Source organism: Cynocephalus volans, chromosome 3 (genome assembly GCF_027409185.1).
Source record: "Cynocephalus volans isolate mCynVol1 chromosome 3, mCynVol1.pri, whole genome shotgun sequence".
In the NCBI taxonomy this organism is placed as follows: domain Eukaryota; kingdom Metazoa; phylum Chordata; class Mammalia; order Dermoptera; family Cynocephalidae; genus Cynocephalus; species Cynocephalus volans.
Window position 1 is genome coordinate 34,667,780 of NC_084462.1, and position 17,987 is coordinate 34,685,766.

General features: G+C 46.8%; 1 protein-coding gene across 2 annotated transcripts in view; it reads left to right on the forward strand.

Annotated features, from left to right (window-relative positions):
• The first annotated feature begins 455 nt into the window (after window positions 1-455).
• CYFIP1 (cytoplasmic FMR1 interacting protein 1) overlaps window positions 456-17,987 on the forward strand; it is a 100,416-nt gene continuing 82,884 nt past the window's right edge. For both annotated transcript variants that reach the window (XM_063090697.1, XM_063090698.1), the window contains exon 1: window positions 456-565. The gene's annotated coding sequence lies outside the window, so the exon portion shown is untranslated. The remainder of the gene's footprint in view (window positions 566-17,987) is intronic.

The following is a 17,987-nucleotide window of genomic DNA, read 5'->3' on the forward strand; positions in this document are numbered from 1 at the left end:
TGCAGGGAGGGTCCAACGGGGTCATTTTCTCCCAGTTGGCTCCCGCTCGCAGAGTGCAGGTGTGTGGGCCTCCTGCCTCGCGCGGGCGTCGGACCGGTGCGCTTTGGGTGTCCCCTAAGTCCCTTCTGTCACTCATCCCACCCACCGCCTTGACCCCGTGGAGTCCCGGGACAGGGTGCGCATCCCAGCTTCTTTTGTACCGTGAGCTGGGCGGCTGCTGCGAGGTGTTTCCCTCAGAACGCCTTCGCGACCTGCGGGGAGAGCGGCTGGGGCCGCTGGAGTCCTCCCCTCCTTCCTGCCGACGCGCGCGGCGGGGCAGCTCCTGGCCGCGGGCAGCGGGAGGCGGGCGTCCGGACGGGAAGAAGGAGCGGACCGGGCCGCGGTCGGAGCCCGGGGGAGGAGCGCCGGGAGGAAGAGGCCGAGCCGGGAGAGCCCCCGCCCCGGGAGGAAGGGGAGGAGGCCGGGTGCTTCCTGGAGCATTCCCGGCCCGCCCGAGTGACTCACTCGGGCAGGAAGCTCCCAGGGCCCGCCCGGGACCCCCGAGCCGCCGACGCCGTGGACCGAGGTGAGGAACGTCGCCTTGCCCGCCCCGCGCCTCCGTGGGGTCCGGGCCGCCCTCGGAACCCGGGCCGGGCAGGGAGGCGGCCGGGACTTGGCCCTCGGCGGCGCGGCCTCCCGGGATAGTTACGGTCCCCACGGCTCCCGACCCCTGCTCGCTGGCTCCGGTGGCTCCCGGTTCCCAATTCCCCACGCACGCTGGACCGCGCACCCGGATCCTGGATCCCACGTCCAGGCCCCGGCCCCCGCGCACCCGGATCCTAGATCCCACGCCCAGGCCCCGGCCCCCGCGCACCCGGATCCTGGATCCCACGTCCAGGCCCCGGCCCCCGCGCACCCGGATCCTGGATCCCACGCCCAGGCCCCGGCCCCCGCGCACCCGGATCCTGGATCCCACGCCCCCGCACGTGGCAGCGCTCCAGTGGGGACAGAATACTTTGGTGTTTTGCCTGTTTGGCGTTTTACATGCTGGGAAGTAAAGAACAGACAGATCGTTAATCTCGCACCAAGGTTGTGCGACAAGCAAGATCTGAACCCGTTTTTGTTGTTGTTGTTGTGTTGGTGTTTTTGTGCTCCCCTTTGAGGAGAGGAGGGAGACGTGGTCGGGGTTTGGCTTTGTTAGGAAACGGGATTGGTACGTGGGCAGCGCTGTTCCGCACAGCAGTCTGAGTTGTGTATTTTAAGCCCGAGATGCGTGCGCTTAAGTTGCAGCACATTGTGGATGTGAGAAAAAGGGTGGAAGAGTAATTAGGAAATGGGTTTTGAGCGGTGTTTTCTAAGCTGAGAGGAGTCCGGACGGTGTAGATGGCGGTTGCTTGTTGCGCTCCGTGGGCAACGAGACTTTGGGACGTTTGTCTTTTGCTGCTTTGTGAGCACAGTGATTTTGCTTGATTGAGGCAGCAGTGACTGTGGCTCGCGCCGCTGTCCCACAACTGGGCAGTTGTGCGCGAAGTCCCCGCGGGTTTACCCGCCCGAGGCTGCAGCCGCCCGGCGCTGCCGGCTCGCGTGTCTGGACCACAGGGTCAGCCCCACACGGCCGTGCCCTGTCCCTGCCGACCTCTGATGGTTTCCCAAGGAAAGCCTAGATCTACAGGCTGGGAGCCTGAAAGGACTAATCACATTTTAAATGAACGGCACGGCAGGGATGCGTTTGTAGAAATCCAGGAAGAGGACTGTGCTAACGCTGCCCTCTTCCCCAGTTGTGGTGGAGAACATTTCTGTTAATTACATGTGTTTGTGTGCTGATAGGTCGAGCAAAGAAAACGTGTCCCCTAAGTTTGTGTATGTTTATTTCTATTTATTTTTAAATTTGCACGTAGTAAAATTCACGTTTTGGTGTACAGTTCAATTAATTTTGACACAAATGCATAGAGGCAGGTGAACCACCACCACAATCAAGGCACAGAGCAGCCCCGTCCCCTCCAAAATCCCCTCCTGCCGCACCTGGTCCTCACCCTCTCTCCCTGTCCTCAGTTGCCGGCAACTGCTGCTCTGTTCTCCATTTCTACTGTTTTGTTTTTTCAGAACGTCGTGTACGGTCTACGAGTCTTGCATGTTTCACTTAGCATAATGCATTTGAGTTTCAACCATACTCTAATTTGTCCCTGAGGGGTAAAGATGCCAAGGTTTGAAAGATGGTAGCTCTAGGATACAACATGGAAGACGAAAACAGTATTTTAAAGTGATGAGAGAAATTACAAAACTCAGGCTCATTAAGCAATTTAACCGGTACAGAACTGTGTATGCTGTGTGGATGCTCCTCCATACACTCCATACATGATTTGTCAGTGTGACATCCCGATAAACGCAGCCTAAGTTGACAATATCCTAAGTTGAAAATGCATTTAGTATACCTAAGCTACCAAACATCCTAACGCAGCCGAGCCTGCCTTAAACACATTAGCTTACAGTTTGGCAAAATCATCTAACACAAGCCTATTTTATAATAAAGGGTTGGCTGTCTCATGTAGCTTTTTGAATACTGTACTGAAAGTGAAAAACAGAATGGCTGTATGAATATTTGAAGTATGGCTTCTACTGAATGCAGATCACTTTCACACCATCGTAGAGTCAAAAAGTCAAAAGTTAGACCATCTTAAGTTGGGGGCCAATTGTATACTAAAAGTAAAATTCCCTTAGTACTTCGATAGCCTTTTCTGTGCATGCACAGCTTTTGTTTTCTTGGTAACAGAATGAGAGTATATTGTATATATTATCATATATTCTCACCTAATGTTCAGTTACGTAAAGATCTTGGATATCTTAACATGTTGGTGTATGTGAAGGTACTTCAAAAAGTTCACGGAAAGGTTGTATTTATTATCTTTTATTTTTTAATGTATTATTTTTCAATTCTGTTTTTCCACATACTTTTTGAACTACCCTTGTACAGTTATATATTCACAGATTTGCCTCTCAGTCTTTTTTGTTTTTAGTGTTTTTTGCAACTGGCCAGTAAGGGGATCAGAACCCTTGACCTTGGTGTTACCAGCACCATGCTCCCCAAGTGAGCTAAGTGGCCAGCCCTGCCTCAGTCTTTTTAATGACTGTGGATCCATAATGTGGATGTATCATAATTTATTTAATCAGCTTCCTTTTAATTGACATTATTGTTATTTACCATTTCCACCACTACAGTCAATGCTTGTGTCTGTATCTTTGTGCACATACTCAAGTTTATCATTCTGAAGGTGAATCTGGGTTTAATAGTAGCTAACATTTCTTGAGTGCTTCCTATGCTCTAGGCATCACTCTAAGCCAGGGTTACCTTTCCTGTAAAGGTCCAAATAGTGAATATTAAAGGCTGGACAGTATGTATGAATGAGCATGGGTGCGTGCCAGTAAAACTTACTTACAGAAAGAAGCAGTGGCCTGTAGTTTGCTGACTCCTCTTCTAAGTAGTTTACATAGTAATTGTTCTCACAACCCTCAAACGTAGATGCAATTTCTGTTCCCACTTTGTGGATGAGGAAACTAACACAGAGAGATGAAATACAAATCTAAGGCTACATGCCTGGTAAGTGACAGAGCTAGATTTTGAATCTAATTTTCTGACTTATACTTCAAGTCTTAAAATTGGAAAGAAGCTGCTAAATACTTTCCTCAAATGTTAGGCCCTGTGACCTCAGGCACATACTGAATCATACTCCTATGATGCTTTGAAAGTGATGTGCTTGCTCAGGTACCATGCCAGGGCACCTTTCCTGCTCCCTGGTGGGCCATTGCTCTCAACCCCTCTCATGGGGTGTCTGTCTGTAGTCTGCCTTTTGATCTGTTTCACTAGCATCAGCTGGTAGAGAGGTCAGCTCGGTCAGTGCCCGTGGCCCTGCGGCCACCCAGCTGGCCAGTAGGAGAAAGGACAGAGACTTCTTCAGCAGAGGAGGTCAAGTTGGGTCTTGGTAAGTTTGACTTCTGTTTATGTCTGCTCCAACAGTGATCACCTGAGCCCAGGAAGGCTCGTTGCTAGGCCTATTATAGCCGTGTTCCTTCTCCAGTAACATGGAACCTAACAGATTGTTAGGAAGACCAAATGAGAAAATATAGGAAAAGTACTGTATAAGGGATGGTTACTGTTCGTGCTGTATTTTCTGAAGCTGTTATGTTTGAAAAACATGTTTTATAGTGTGAAGTCCTAACTAACATGTCCCAGCTATTCTCATTGTTTTTGTTACCAAAATTTAGCTGGTCCTTAGAGGCCACAGTAGAGGATGGATTAATTACACCGATGTAATTTAAAAACCTTGTTTTAGCGAATGCAATAAGGTCAGGAAAAGAAATAATAAAAGGCATACAGATGGTAAAAGGAACATAAAACTATCCCTATTTGCAGGTGACGTGATTATCTGTGTAGCAAATCCAAGGAATCCAAGAACTAATAAGCGAAGTTAGCAAGGATACAAGACACCATGCCAACACACATAAGCTGATCTTACTTCAGTATACTAGCAATGTATAATTAGAAATTGAAAATTTTTTAAATATCATTTTGATGACTTCAAAAAATTCAAATTCTTAGGTATCAATCAAATAAAACACATACAGCATCTGTGTGCTGAAAACTACCAAATGATCATGAAGGAAATCAAAGATCTCTTAAATAAATGGAGATGCACACCATGGTCATGGATTGGAACACTCAATACAGTAAAGATGTCAGTAAAAATTCTCTCCAAATTGATCTATGGTTTAACACAGTTTCAATGAAAAATCTCAGCAGGATATAAAAACAAAAATTTTATACAACGGTGTTGAGGTATAGTGTACCTACTTTACAAAATGTACCTACTTTAAGTATACAGTGATTTTTACTAGATTTACAGAATTGTACAACTATCTAAATCCAGTTTTAGGACATGTTCATCACCTCAGTAAGATCCCTCATGACTGTTTACAGTTAATTCCCATTCCTTACTCCTGTCCTCGGTAATCACTAATTTACTTCCTGTCTCTTACAGATGTGTCTTTTCTGGACATTTAACATAAATGAAAGAATGCAATATGTGGTCTTTATATGTGGCGTCTTTCAGTGAACGTTTTTTTGTTGTTGTTTTTTTTTTTTAAAGATGACCGGTAAGGGGATTCTTAACCCTTGGCTTGGTGTTGTCAACACCACACTCAACCAGTGAGCCAACCAGCCATCCCTATATAGGATCTGAACCCGTGGCCTTGGTGTTATCTGCACCGCACTCTCCGAGTGAGCCATGGGCTGGCCCTACTGAACATGTTTTTAAAGTTCATTGGTATTGTAGCTTATATCAATATTTCATTCCTTTTTGTTGATTAATTCCATCGTATGGATATCACATTTTATTTGTCCATTCACCAGTTGATGAACTATTAGCTGTTCCCACTTTTTGTTTGCAACTTTGTCTTTTTCTTCAAGATTGCTTTGGATATTCTGGGTCCCTTGAGATTCCATATGAATTTTAGATGAGTTTTTCTATTTTTGCCAAAAAAAAAGAAAGATGTTGGAATTTTGAAAGGGATTGCGTTGAATCGGTAGATGGCTTTGAGTTGTATTGTTATCTTAACAATATTCCATCTTCCAGTCCATGTACACAGGGTGTCTTCCCATTTATTTGTATATTTAATTTATTTCAGCAATGTATTATAGTTTTTGTAGTGTACAAGTCTTTCACCTCCTTGCTTTAATTTATTCTTAATTTTTTTCTTTTTAATGCTATTGTAAATGGAATTGTTAATATATATATTTTTTTCTTTTTTTTTTTTGGATTGTTCATTGCTAAAGAATAGAAACGCAACTGATTTTTATGTGTTATTTATTTATTATTTTTTTTAAAGATGACTGGTAAGGGGATCTTAACCCTAGGACCTGGTGTTGTAAGCACCACACTCTCCTAAGTGAGCTAACCGGCCATCCCTATATAGGGATCTGAACCTGTGGCCTTGGTGTTATCAGCACCACACTCTCCCAAGTGAGCCATGGGCTGGCCCTTACGTGTTATTTTTGTATGCTGCAGCTTTACTGAATTCATTTATTAGCTCTACCAGTGCTTTTGTGGAATCTTTAGGATTTTCTAAATATAAAATTATGTCATATGCAGTTTCATTTGGTATGAGTCTGTGTCATTAGGTGCATGTATTTATGATTGTTATGTCACAATGATGGATTTACCCTTTTATCATAATGTTTCTAGTAACAATTTTTGTCTTTAAGTCTATTTTATATAATACTTGCCTAATGTGAATATAACTACTTCTACTCTCCTTTGGTTTTTCTTTTTGTGGTATATCTTCCATTCTTTTAATTTTTGAATTTTTTTTTTTAGGTTTATTTATTAATATTACTATTTTTTTTTTACATTCTGTGATGTTGCAGACCAGTTGGGGGGAAAGGGGAGAGGGGAAAGAAATAGGCTGGGAGAAGGAGGAGGGGTGGGATTGAGGCCTGTGGCAGCCCCCTCATTCCCACAGGGGAGACCAGGGGGCTTCCAGTGGTGGCTTGGTCATTGCTGGGCTGGGTGCAGATGTCCAAGGGGTGTGGCTCAAGCTCTCTCCCCATACCACCCCAGCTTGAGAGCCTGGGGCACTTCCTGGGGCAGTCCAGTGGTCATCGCTGGCTAGGTGTGGGGGGGGGGTGTGTGCATGGCTGAGGCCCCTGGCTCAGACCTGTCCCTGGCTTAGTAGCCCAGGGGGCTTCCAGTCCTTCTAGGTTTTATAGGTGTTCTTTGGTGATGAGAGACCTTTACTAGTTAGTATCAAACTTTATCTCTGGTCTGTGGGTATTTTGTTTTTTCTTTCAGTTCTGTGTTGGATTATTTGCTGTTTCCACCACTTAAACTCTGCACTGGAACTAATTTGTTGTCCTTTGCTCATTTCTAAAATGGGGAACTTCCTGTAGGGACCAGCACTTGAGCTCTGTGCTTGAGCTAAATTGTTACTTTGCTGCTGATTCCCTGGGGAAGACTTTTTGTGCAGCTCAGGTTTTAATGGTTGACTTTATAGTTGCTTCCAGGTCTTGTGAAGTCCAGTACACCTGGGTTGTATAGAAACTCTGGTCTGGGCCTGAGCCTTTTCATCAAACTGTACCCCCTGCAGTTCTATATTCCTGACCAGTTTCCTCTGAGTGTTCCTATGTTGATTGGGGGCAGATCAGCTGTCCTTGCTGTGCCCCAGTGTTCTCCTTGTGGGCGCATCTCCCTCACCGCCTATACTCCAAACACTTCCCATGGGATGGGCCTTATGCCAGTCCCTTGAGGTGACTCACCAGCCTCTGAGTGGCTCCTTTTATTCAGTTGTTGTGGCTCCTAACTTCTATGTGGGTTCATGCGAACCCTATTAGTATTCTTACTGGTCCAGGGGCAACCAAGACCCTCTTCTCCCCTGCAGCCTCCAAGCAACTCCATCCAAAGGGCAGAGCTGCAGCTTTTGCCAGCTCCTGATCCGTGCACTCACCAGCTCCAGCCTTGAAGGGGCCAGGGCTTGAAATGGTTGGAGTGGTTCTTTCTTTCTCTCATCATGGCTTCTCCTACCTTCATGCACTCCATAGTCTCTCCTCCTTTTCCTCTGAGGTCTAGTGGACCCAGCTTGGCTGTCGTTGCTTTTTAATAGTTGTAAATTGGTTGATTTGCGGGAGAGAGTGATGCTGGGGACCATCTATTCTTCCATCCTGATCAGAAGCCCCCATTCTTTTAATTTTACCCTATTTGTGTATTTGAACTTAAAATGTGTTTGTCATGGACAGCATATAGTTGGTTTGAGTTGTTTTATTCATTCTATAGATCTCTGCCTTTTTTTTTTTTTTTTTTTAAAGATGACCAGTAAGGGGATCTTAACCCTTGACTTGGTGTTGTCAGCACCACACTCTCCAAAGTGAGTGAACCGGCCATCCCTATCTGGGATCCGAACCCATGGCCTTGGTGTTATCAGCACCACACTCCCAAGTGAGCCACGAGCCGGCCCTAGATCTCTGCCTTTTGATTTGAAGTCTTATCCACTTATATTTAATGTAAATATTTATACGGTACGATTTACATTTGCCATTTGGTATTTGTTCTTTTTTGTCTTATTTCTGGAGAACTGATGGATGCACGTGGGGGCCGTAAATATGGCAGGTATGGCCTAATTTTAGGTTACCTAGTAGGAGGATTTCAGAGCATTCCACGGGCAGGATTTGTATTTGTATGAATTTTTGCGTTGAAGGCCTCTTAAAACGTGGTCTCAAGAAAATAGGGTTGTGGGTTTTTTAAAATCTCTGTGTTGGTTTTAAGCCTGGTGTGCATTTCTGTTCAGCAGAAGCCCATTGAGCATTCATCTTCCTGGTTGCTCCCCCATCCAACTTTTTCTTGATTGCCTCTCCTTCATGTGTGGCTGTGGAGACAGAATGATGAGCATTGAACTCTGGCTTCTAGATTTGTTAGTTGTGAATAAGACAAATGTACAGTGACCTTGAGACCAGCTAATTTGTGATTTGTATTTATCTCAGGTGCTCCACTAGCCAAACTCATCATGTCCTGTTCTTTGCTCTGCCCCAGCACACAGAGGAGTTTTGCACCACAGGGGAGAAAACCCAATGCTCAGAAGGCAGTGGGTTCCATCTTCGAGCCGCCTGTGTGGCCACTTCTTGTGCCTATGTTGTCCTGACAAGGACAGTGGGGATGAGTGTTGATTTCTCCTTGAAGATACTCACAGAAGGACGAGTGCATTGCTGTGAAGAACCACATGGCCCCAAGTCAGAAGTGGTAGTGAGGATGTGCATTATATTTGAATGGCATTCCAAAGCTTGTCTTACCCATGCTGTTCCATTTTAAAGAATTTTCTTTTGTTCTCACAAATGCTGCCTAGAAGGACCAGACTCCAACCAAACCAGTGAGCTTGAAAACCCCTGTTCTCTTGGCTCACTGGGGTTGGTTGCCCCCAGAAATCATTGAATAACTAGGAGTGTTAAATTGAGCAGGATTGTACACATGCACGAGAATTTCACAGGCCCTGGGGAGTCAGCCTTGTTCCTGTCCTGGAGACAACACTGATAGGATTTTGTGCACACAAGCTGTGTTTGTTTGCTTTGATGGCAGGCATGTGGGGGTGGTAGTGGTGGTGTATTATTCAGGGTTCTCCAGAGAAACAGAACAAATAGGATGTATGCACATATATATAGAGAGAGATTTATTTGGGGGAACTGACCACACAGTTGTGGAGGCTAACAAGTCCAAATGTTGCAGGGCAGACAGGCAGGCTGGAGACCCAGGGCAGAGCTGACGCTCCAGCTCGGGTCCAAGGACAGTTTGGAGGCAGAATTTCCTCTTTCTCATGGAAGGTCAGTCTTTTTTCTTTTAAGGCCTTTAACTGATTGGTTGAAGCCCATCCAAAATATAGAGAGTAATCTACTTTATTCAAAGTCTATTAGTGTAAATGTTAATCTCATCTAAAAACTACCTTCACAGCAACATCTTGCCTGGAGTTTGACCAAAAACTGGGTACCCTGGCTTAGCCAAGTTGACACATAAAAGTAATCATCTCAGGAGGTGAATTTTATTTTGTGTTTTAGTAATTTGCATTTTATTTATTTATTTATTTATTTATTGCTGGCTAGCCACTATGGGGATCTGAAACCATGACCTTAGAGTTATAAAGTTGTGCTCTAACCAACTGAGCTAACCAGCCAGCCCCAAATTGTGTATTAGAGAATTGCCTCCTCCTCCGAAGACTTGTTGAGTGTGTACTGTTTGGTAAGCCTCGAGCAGAAGGTATTAGGTGGGGTCCCTGCCCTAGAACCACAGCTGACCGAGGAGAACCAACAGTGCCAGCCATCCCTCCACCAGGGACAGGGCCCACACCCTGGTCACCAGCACCAGTCAGACCTTGTACACAAGCTGCGAGAAGCTGTAAACCCTCTCAGCATCCACACATGGCCCCACATCTACCAGAGGAGAGCAGAGCTGGGTGGGCCCCCTGGGGGATGCCTCTGCCCTTTGGCTGAGGTCTGGAGCAACTGCTATAGGGGACACTGCTGTCTGCCTTGCACTCTTGTGCCACCCTGGCAGATAGTTTTGCCAAGAGTCTGCTGCATGCTACTCGTACTTCAGTCACACATTTTGGGCTCACCTCCCAGGTGGTGTGGAATTGGTCGTGGTCCTGTGAAGGACATTTGAGAAGCTTCTGGAGCTCTTGGTTGCTGTGATTCTGCCCCAGGTCCGGACATGAGGGCAGTTGTGCTGTGTCATCGCCTCTGGGCTGTGGCTGAGTGGTCCTGTGGGCCTCAGGAGGTGTGTGCAGACTCATAGCCTGGTACATGTCTTCCCTACACGCTGCATATGAAGGGCTCAAGTGCCCTTGAGTTCTTCCTTCTTACATATGTCAGGTGCATTCCTGTAGTTAGTGAAGATTGCGTATTCGAAAGTGTGCCTCTAGACCTTGGACCTTTGTGAATTCATTTCGAGAGGTCAGGGGCTCCTGGTCAACAGCTTCTACTGGCTTTCCCAGTCACCATCGCCTTCACCGCAGGAGGACATGCACACCTGAACCAAAGCCCCTGGCTAAGCCCCTCAGCCAGGAGGGCTCTGCTGGGGTCTGTGCAGGCCATCATCACTTGGGGAGAGCTCTCCAAACTTTAGAAATAGGGTGCCCCACTCACAGGCTCTGCCAGCTTCTGCCAGCAGCTCCTGGGAAGGGCTGACAGGGAGCTGTTCTCTCATCCTGTGTCTAGGGTCGATACTTCCAGGTTACTCGGGTTACTTGGAAAAGTTTACAGAAATTACATGTACCTATTCAGAATTTCTCCTTTCATCTCTTATCAGCCTTGTTATTGGCTTCCCCTCAAAAAGAAAGTGGAGGTGGTTTGGGGAAGTGCAGCACATCCCATCCCAGTTGTTTCCCTCTGCTGGCCCCCCAATGAGCCTCTGTGTATTTGTTTATAAATATGAGAGGTGTCTCTGGGGACCATGAATCACAACCTGGGGGTGCTGGATGGGAAAATGTCTTTACCTCGTTCACCGTCAGCCTGGCCATCCCCCAAGGTGCAGCCCAAGGAGGGGCCCTTGTGAGGTCTCCTGAGTCAGGATTTTATGGTTCTCTGAATAATGTACTCACAGTGCCAACTTTGTCGTAGCCTGAAATCATTTGTTTGTTAAAAAAAAAATCTTGCCTTGAAGACTTTTTGATAGCCACTGGAAAAAAAAGATACAATGAAAATTAGCCAAAAAGGAATTTAAGAGTTTTAAATAGGTGGGAGGTGGGTGCCAGGCCATTTGCATGGATTCAGGGATGCTCCTGTCTGCAGGCAGAGCCTTAGCAGCTGCCTCACCCACAGGACAAGGGAGCATCCCATGTTCAAGCTCAGTCTGAACCTTCAAATCTAACATCTATGTATATTGTTAGTTGCAGGAAACCCCACAATGTAAAGAGGCACAGAAAATAGTGCAGTGAACTCTCAACAGTGATCTCATTTCATCTGTAACCTCCTTCCCACAACTGCTTCATCTCATGAGTAAATACTTCAGTATGTAGAAGGGTCCTTCAAAAAGTTTGTGGGAACATAGAACTAAACAATAATACTGATTATCAAATTATTTTTAAAAGCTCTTTCCATAAGCTTTTGAAGTACCCTCGTATCTCTAAGAGATCGAGTTCTTTTAAAAACGTAATTGATATTAGAATTTTGGTGCTTTTTTATGAGACAGAAATGGAAATGGTTTTGATTTTTTAGGATCTCTCACTATTTTCCATAGCTGGTTTCTTTGAGATCCTAAAGATCTGGGATGTGTGAAATTATTAAGTAATTGAAGATGAAAGTTTAGAGTATACATTTTAAAACAAAACCCAGCACTTTTGTGTGTGTATGTACACACACAAACAAAATGGAATACTATTCAGCCTTAAAAAGAAGGAAATCCTGTCATTGGTGACAACATGGGTGAACCTGGAGGATGTTATGCTAAATGAAATAAGCCCAGCACAGAAAGACAAATCCCACGCGATCTCACTTACATGTGGAATCTAAAAGGTGTAACTCATAGAAGCAAAGAGTAGATGGTTGTTGCTGGGGGTGGGGAGAAGAATGGATTGGGGAGAGGTTGGTCAAAGGGTACAAAATTTCAGGTAGACAGGAGGAATACATTTGGGAGAGCTATTGTATAACATGGTGACTCGAGTTAATAATACTGTATTATGTACTTGAAAATTGCTAAGAAAGTAGATTTTAAGTGTTCTCAACACATATAAATGGTAAGTACTTGAGGTGATGGATATGCTAATTATCTCAATTTAACTATTTCACAATGTATACATATATCCAAACATCACATGTGTGCAGTAAATATATACAGTTTTTATTTGTCAACTGTACAAAAATGAAAAATGTAATGAAAAAATGTAAAAACAAGTTATTGAATAGTTTTCTTTCTCATAAAATAAATGAGTTTGGCTCATTCACACAAAAAACAAACAAAAACTCTGTTCTTTTCCATTCTGATTATAAGACTTAAAGATTTTAGTCATGGGGCCAAGGAGCAGAGTTCAGTTCAGGCTTCTGGGCACAACTTTCCTGTGGCAAACGTGGGGCTGCCAGGGCAGGGGCTCTGGTCGGGACACTGCAGTGAGGGGCACATTTCCATTCAGGAAGTTAAGGCCAGCCTGTTGGAACGTTTGAAATTCCTTTTCCCTTATGCTCACAAAAAGTTTTCAGGGGGATATTCCATTTTTTACTCTTTTTAAATAATTTAAAGTTTACAAACGATTGCAAAAATAAAAATAGTACAAAGAACACACACGCAGACTAAACTTTTTTCCATCAGTTTGAGGCCCTTTGCCCTTAAACACCTCAGAGTATATTTCCTAAGGATAAGGATTTGTCTTACACACCCACAGGGCAGTTATCAGCTTCTGGCCTTTTATAAAAAGAATTCACTGACCGCTACCCTAGAGAGTGACATGTGTTAATGTGCAAGAGTGTCCCTCACAGCTCTCGGTAGCCCAGTCTGTGAACAGCCCCAGTGCAGATCAGCAGGAGCCCGGGTACAGAGACCGTTTGTTCAAGGGAGTAGTCTGCACCTGTCACCACAGCGCTTCTGTAGTGCCCTCTGACAGTGTGGATCATTTTAGTAATATAATCGGAGTGGAAAAAGTAGGTCAAATGATTGTAAACAGCAGGTATCCCTTTTATAAAGACTAAACTTAAAAAGTACCTTTTAAGAATATGTAAAGGTATAACTTAAAGGAAAGAAAGCAGGGGGTGGATGCCCAGGTGGGTGGGGTTCGCTGAGTCTCGGCAGCATTCCCGCTTTGTCATGGATAGTGTTACCCATGACATTATTAAACATAACTAATTATTAAACATAATTAATTAAGTTGAGATTGAGTCAGGGTCTAAGAATTAGTATGTATCTGAGGGTCCAGTAAAAAAAAAATTCCTGCCTCTGTCGGTTTACAGAATTTTTTATGGTTCTCAAGTTTTTAAATTAGTACTTTTGAATTAATTCTCTGAGATTACCTGTTGCCATCAGAGTATTTCTCACACAGGTGATTGGCTTCTGATAGTGGTGACAGCAGTTTGCTGAGACTGGGGCTGTGATTAGAAACTGCTTCCTTCCCTGGGTCTGGGCTGCCAGAGTTCTTCCTACTTGGTAAATTTAGAAGTGAAAGAGGAAATTACAAAGGGAAAAGGCTGAAAAGTTTGATATGGTAAAACGTGAAAACTTATGTTTCAAAGGAAAAAGTTATAAGTGAAATGAGCAGGCAAATAAGCTTGACCTGGAAAATGTTTTGCAGCAACTCTCACAAAGTTTTAATATCTTTAATATCATTAGTATAGTGAGTGCCTATGTCAATTGATGAAGAATAAACCAAGATTCCAAAAGATTAAAAAAACGCAATGGGCAAATAACCTGGGGGTGCTGTGGCACAGCCTATCTGCAGAAGGCGCTTCTGTTGGGAAAGTCTCCTGAGAGGTGCCGGTGAGGGCACAGGTCACTGGGCTCTGTCTGTGGGAACCATGTGGTCTCTTGGCGAACACAGAGGGAGATGACAAGGCTGATGGTCACACTTCCAGCCCAAGTGGCTTGACAGCAGGACCCTTGGTAGAGACTGGGTGCCTAAGACCATGGACTCGACCGTAGGCTGGATGCCATCAAGGAGCTCAGATGACACTGGGTGGAGTCTGACCTAGGACGCAGGATGGTCTGGAGTTCCCTGTGGCTGTGCAGGAGCAGGAGGAGGCTGGGCTGTGGGTGGCCAGGGGCTGGGCTGCAGCAGACCCCAGCGGGTGCTCAGCCACACTCAGACTAGCCAGATGGGGATATGGGGGCCGGGTCCTTCCTGGGTGAGGAAAGGACAAAGAGAGAAGAAGGGCGCATATGGGTGATGTGTGGTGCCCAGCGAGGCTGGATCCTGTGGCTGCTGTGTGTCCTTCATCATCCTGCAGCTTCTCCTGATCTGGGAGGAGAGCCCAAGAAGCCGCAGGGAAGGCGGCCTCCAGGCTGTTCTTCAGCCGCTCATTGCAGCCAGCCATGCGTGGCTGCTGATGGCCGCGACATAACAGGTGGGCGACAGAGGCAGCAGGGACTGGAGAAGGCTGAGGACCCCCAGCCAGCATGCCAGGCAGCGTTCCCTTGCCGAGTGCCAGAGGTAGTACCTGGTGCACAGTGGCGCTTGCCCCGAGCCCACCCCCGCCAAGCAGTTGCTCTCTCGTGTGTCCAGGTGGGACTGCTCAAGCCAATTTGGCCGTGCCCTGGAGCCATGGCTGTGGGATGTGTGCCATCGGCTGTGGCAGCCTCCTCTGCCCCCCAGGCTCAGCTGCTGCATCTGGACGGGGAGCCCCCAGTTTAGTCTGGAGATTGGTGGCGCCCCTCAGTCACCTGTGCCAGAGACTGCCATCCTCCTGGTGTGTCTCCTCACTGTGCGTTGGATTCCATGGGGAAGAGGGAGGAATGCCACCGTCACCAAGAAACACTTCGTCACTGAGAAATCACCCTGTCTCTATGGGTCCCAGTAGAAAACCACCACCCCCCAGCAAGAGCCCTGCCCAATCCCGGCGTCCTTCAGACGGGGCAGCAAGTCAGGTTGTCTGGCCCTCACCTGTGTGCCGGGCACGCCTGGCTGTGGGATTCCTGGTTGGCATTTTCACTTTCCTTAGGGATCCACTTGGGGCGAGCGCGCGGGGAGCTGAGGGAGGCCCTGGGCTGTTACAAGAGGGATGGAGACTGCTATGGATTGAACTGTGTCCCCCAAAGTCCGTGTATTAGAAACCTAACCCCCACTGTGACAGTGTTAAGAGGGTGGGAGATCCTATTATGGTAGATGAGAGGTGGGCCCTTGAAGAGGTGATTGGAATGTGAGGACCCTGCCCTAGCAAACAGACCGATCCACTGATGGTTTAATGGTGGTCATGGGTGTGGTTCTGAGGGCGTTAAAAGAAGGAGTGAGGAAGTTAGTCTCTCTCTGCTCCACCATTCTCACCATGTGACACCCTGCATTGCTGTAGGGTCACCTCATCAGATGTGTTCCCTGGACTGTGGACCTCCCCGCCTCTGAAACTGTAAGCAATAAATATTGTTTCTGTATAAACTACCCAGTTTCAAGTATTTTGTTATAATCAACAGAAACAGACTAATACAGAGACCTTATTTGGTGGAATACTGTACCCCTTCCCTGCCTCTTATCAATTTATTTATTTTAACATCAGAATAGTTTTCTTGTGCACATCTGATAACATAGACAGAGGTAGAGCTGTCTCCAGTGCCCTTGCAAGGCCCCCAGGGTTCTGTGGTTTGCAAACTACAGCTGTGGGAAGAGAGAGCCCGTGAGGGTGTAAGCAGGAGAGTGACGTGATCAGAGCTGTGCTTTCTTTGCACAGTTAAGAGGAATCCACGAGAAGATTGCCACAGGCATGTGCAGGTCTGGGGTCTGGCAGGTGGGGGGCAGCATTGGGCCGTGTGGGGCAGTGGCAGGAAGCCTGGGGAGGGGATGTCGAGGGCAGAAAGACCACTCTGTCTTGGGAGACCCCCTCCCAGAGACGGCGTGACCCCAGTCACAGGGGCTTCCGACTGAGGATGAGTGGCCGGGAGCAGCATCCAGGAGGGAGGGCTGAGCCTGAGTGGCATGTGGGCGTTTGCTCTGGGACACTTGGGATTTCTCGGCACACCCCGTTCAGCCTTCAGTGCCTCACCATTGTGATTTTGAAGCTCAATTGATTTTTGTTTCTCTGTTGATGAGGCAGGTGTTTTGAGGTGGTTTTGAGTTCCTGCTTTCAAGAATGGAATCCGAAATTTTTGTACGTTAAAAGAAACAAATTTCTTCAGTAGTGAAGCTGGGCTAGAGGATGTTTGGTTTTTAATTATGGACTCTCTGCCTAGCTGGCCTGCATGCAGCAGCTCCTGCTCTATCTGGGGAGAGTCAGTGGGAGCCTCTGCCAGCACTGCGCACTCCTGGCCACATGGAAGAGCACATTCTGTTAACATGTGGAGAGAAAGGGACGATTGCCTAAAGTCTGCTTTTCATCCTCAGATGATGTATTCTACATGTGAACAAATTCTACAAAAGTATTGAGTTTCTGCTTTGCTGGGAAGTGCTGTTTGCATATAGAAGAGGAAGGAGATCAGCTCACATCTTGCGCGTGTTAGCAGAAACATTTCGTAGTTTATCTTTGGTTATGCTGTGTAGTTGGACAAGCAAAATACTTTCAAGTTGTAAAATTTAAAAATGACTAGTTTGAAAATGCTGAGAGGACCCTCTTTCTAGCAAAACACCCCTCCCTCTGGGTTTGGGCCACGCTGACTTGCAGTTTACACCTGCCATGCAGGCCCTCTGTGTGCACTGCCTGGGCTGTGCAGGGCTGTGTTCAGCTCTGCGTTGTCCCATTGAGGCTTCACCACGCTGTGCAGTCTCTGCGTTGAGATGCCCCAGCAGTTCTATTTCAACAGACACAAAGATGACTCCTTTCAATCCCTGTAAAAAGCCCCCGTGCGCCCCAGGGTGGGAAAAGAAATGGATCTCAAACGCTTATCCTGTAATATGGTAAAATACAGGGCCCCTCTGTGGCCTGGGGCTGGCTGGAGCAGCCAGTGCAGGTTGTCCCTGTGTGTGTGGCTGCCACTTCACGGTGCTCTCGCTGGCCACCAGCCTCACAGGTGTGAGTCCAGTGGGAATCTGCATTTCCACTGCACTCTTGGGATGGTGTGGCCCCGCCCTTCCCTGCCACTTGCCTTGAGCCTCACCTGAGGCACCACCTGCAAAGACACTGCTCTTGTCTTGCCCCTTTGCTTTGTCTTGACTCCGTGGCTGTTTTTCTGGCTTGTTGAACACATATGCCCGTCCTCGCACTCACACCCACATGCACACACTCAAATGCACACTTTTTCCCTCTTTCCCTTTTACTGTCTTGGCACACACACCCCCCCCCCCCCCCCGCTCCAAGATTGAAAGTCAGTCTCACTGCTTTAATTTCCATGAGTTCTTTGCCACCTGAGTGTCCTTTTCTTTTCCAAGACTCTGTTGAGTTTTGCGAGGACTGGTTGTCTGGGATCAACTCGTAACTGAACTAACTGCCAGCTGAACAGTAGAGGCTTGTCTTTCTTCCCAGCCACCTGCCCTCAAGCTGCCCAGAGACAGAGAAAATGATAAAATCATGTTTATTTTTTTAAAAATGTTCTATCATTCAGTGTTCTTGGCTTTAAAGCATGTGATAAATGTTAGGTTTTACAGAATCATCTTGTCTTTTTCTGGAATGCTCACCGTGTGGAGAAGTGGGGTTAAGGAGCTCTGTGAAGGTGGGGTCCCCAAGGGGCAGTGCACAGCGACGCCCTGAGCACATGAGTGTGCACAGGGGAGTGTGGGAGCACCCAGCTCCCAGGGCTGCATGGCCTGGGGGTGGAAAGGGTGGTGGGAGCCGCTCTGCCCTCTGTCTGTCCTGGGGCCTTCTCTCCCCCACCACCCTCCCGTGTCCTCAGGCCTGGCTGGCCCAGCTCTCAGCAGCTGCA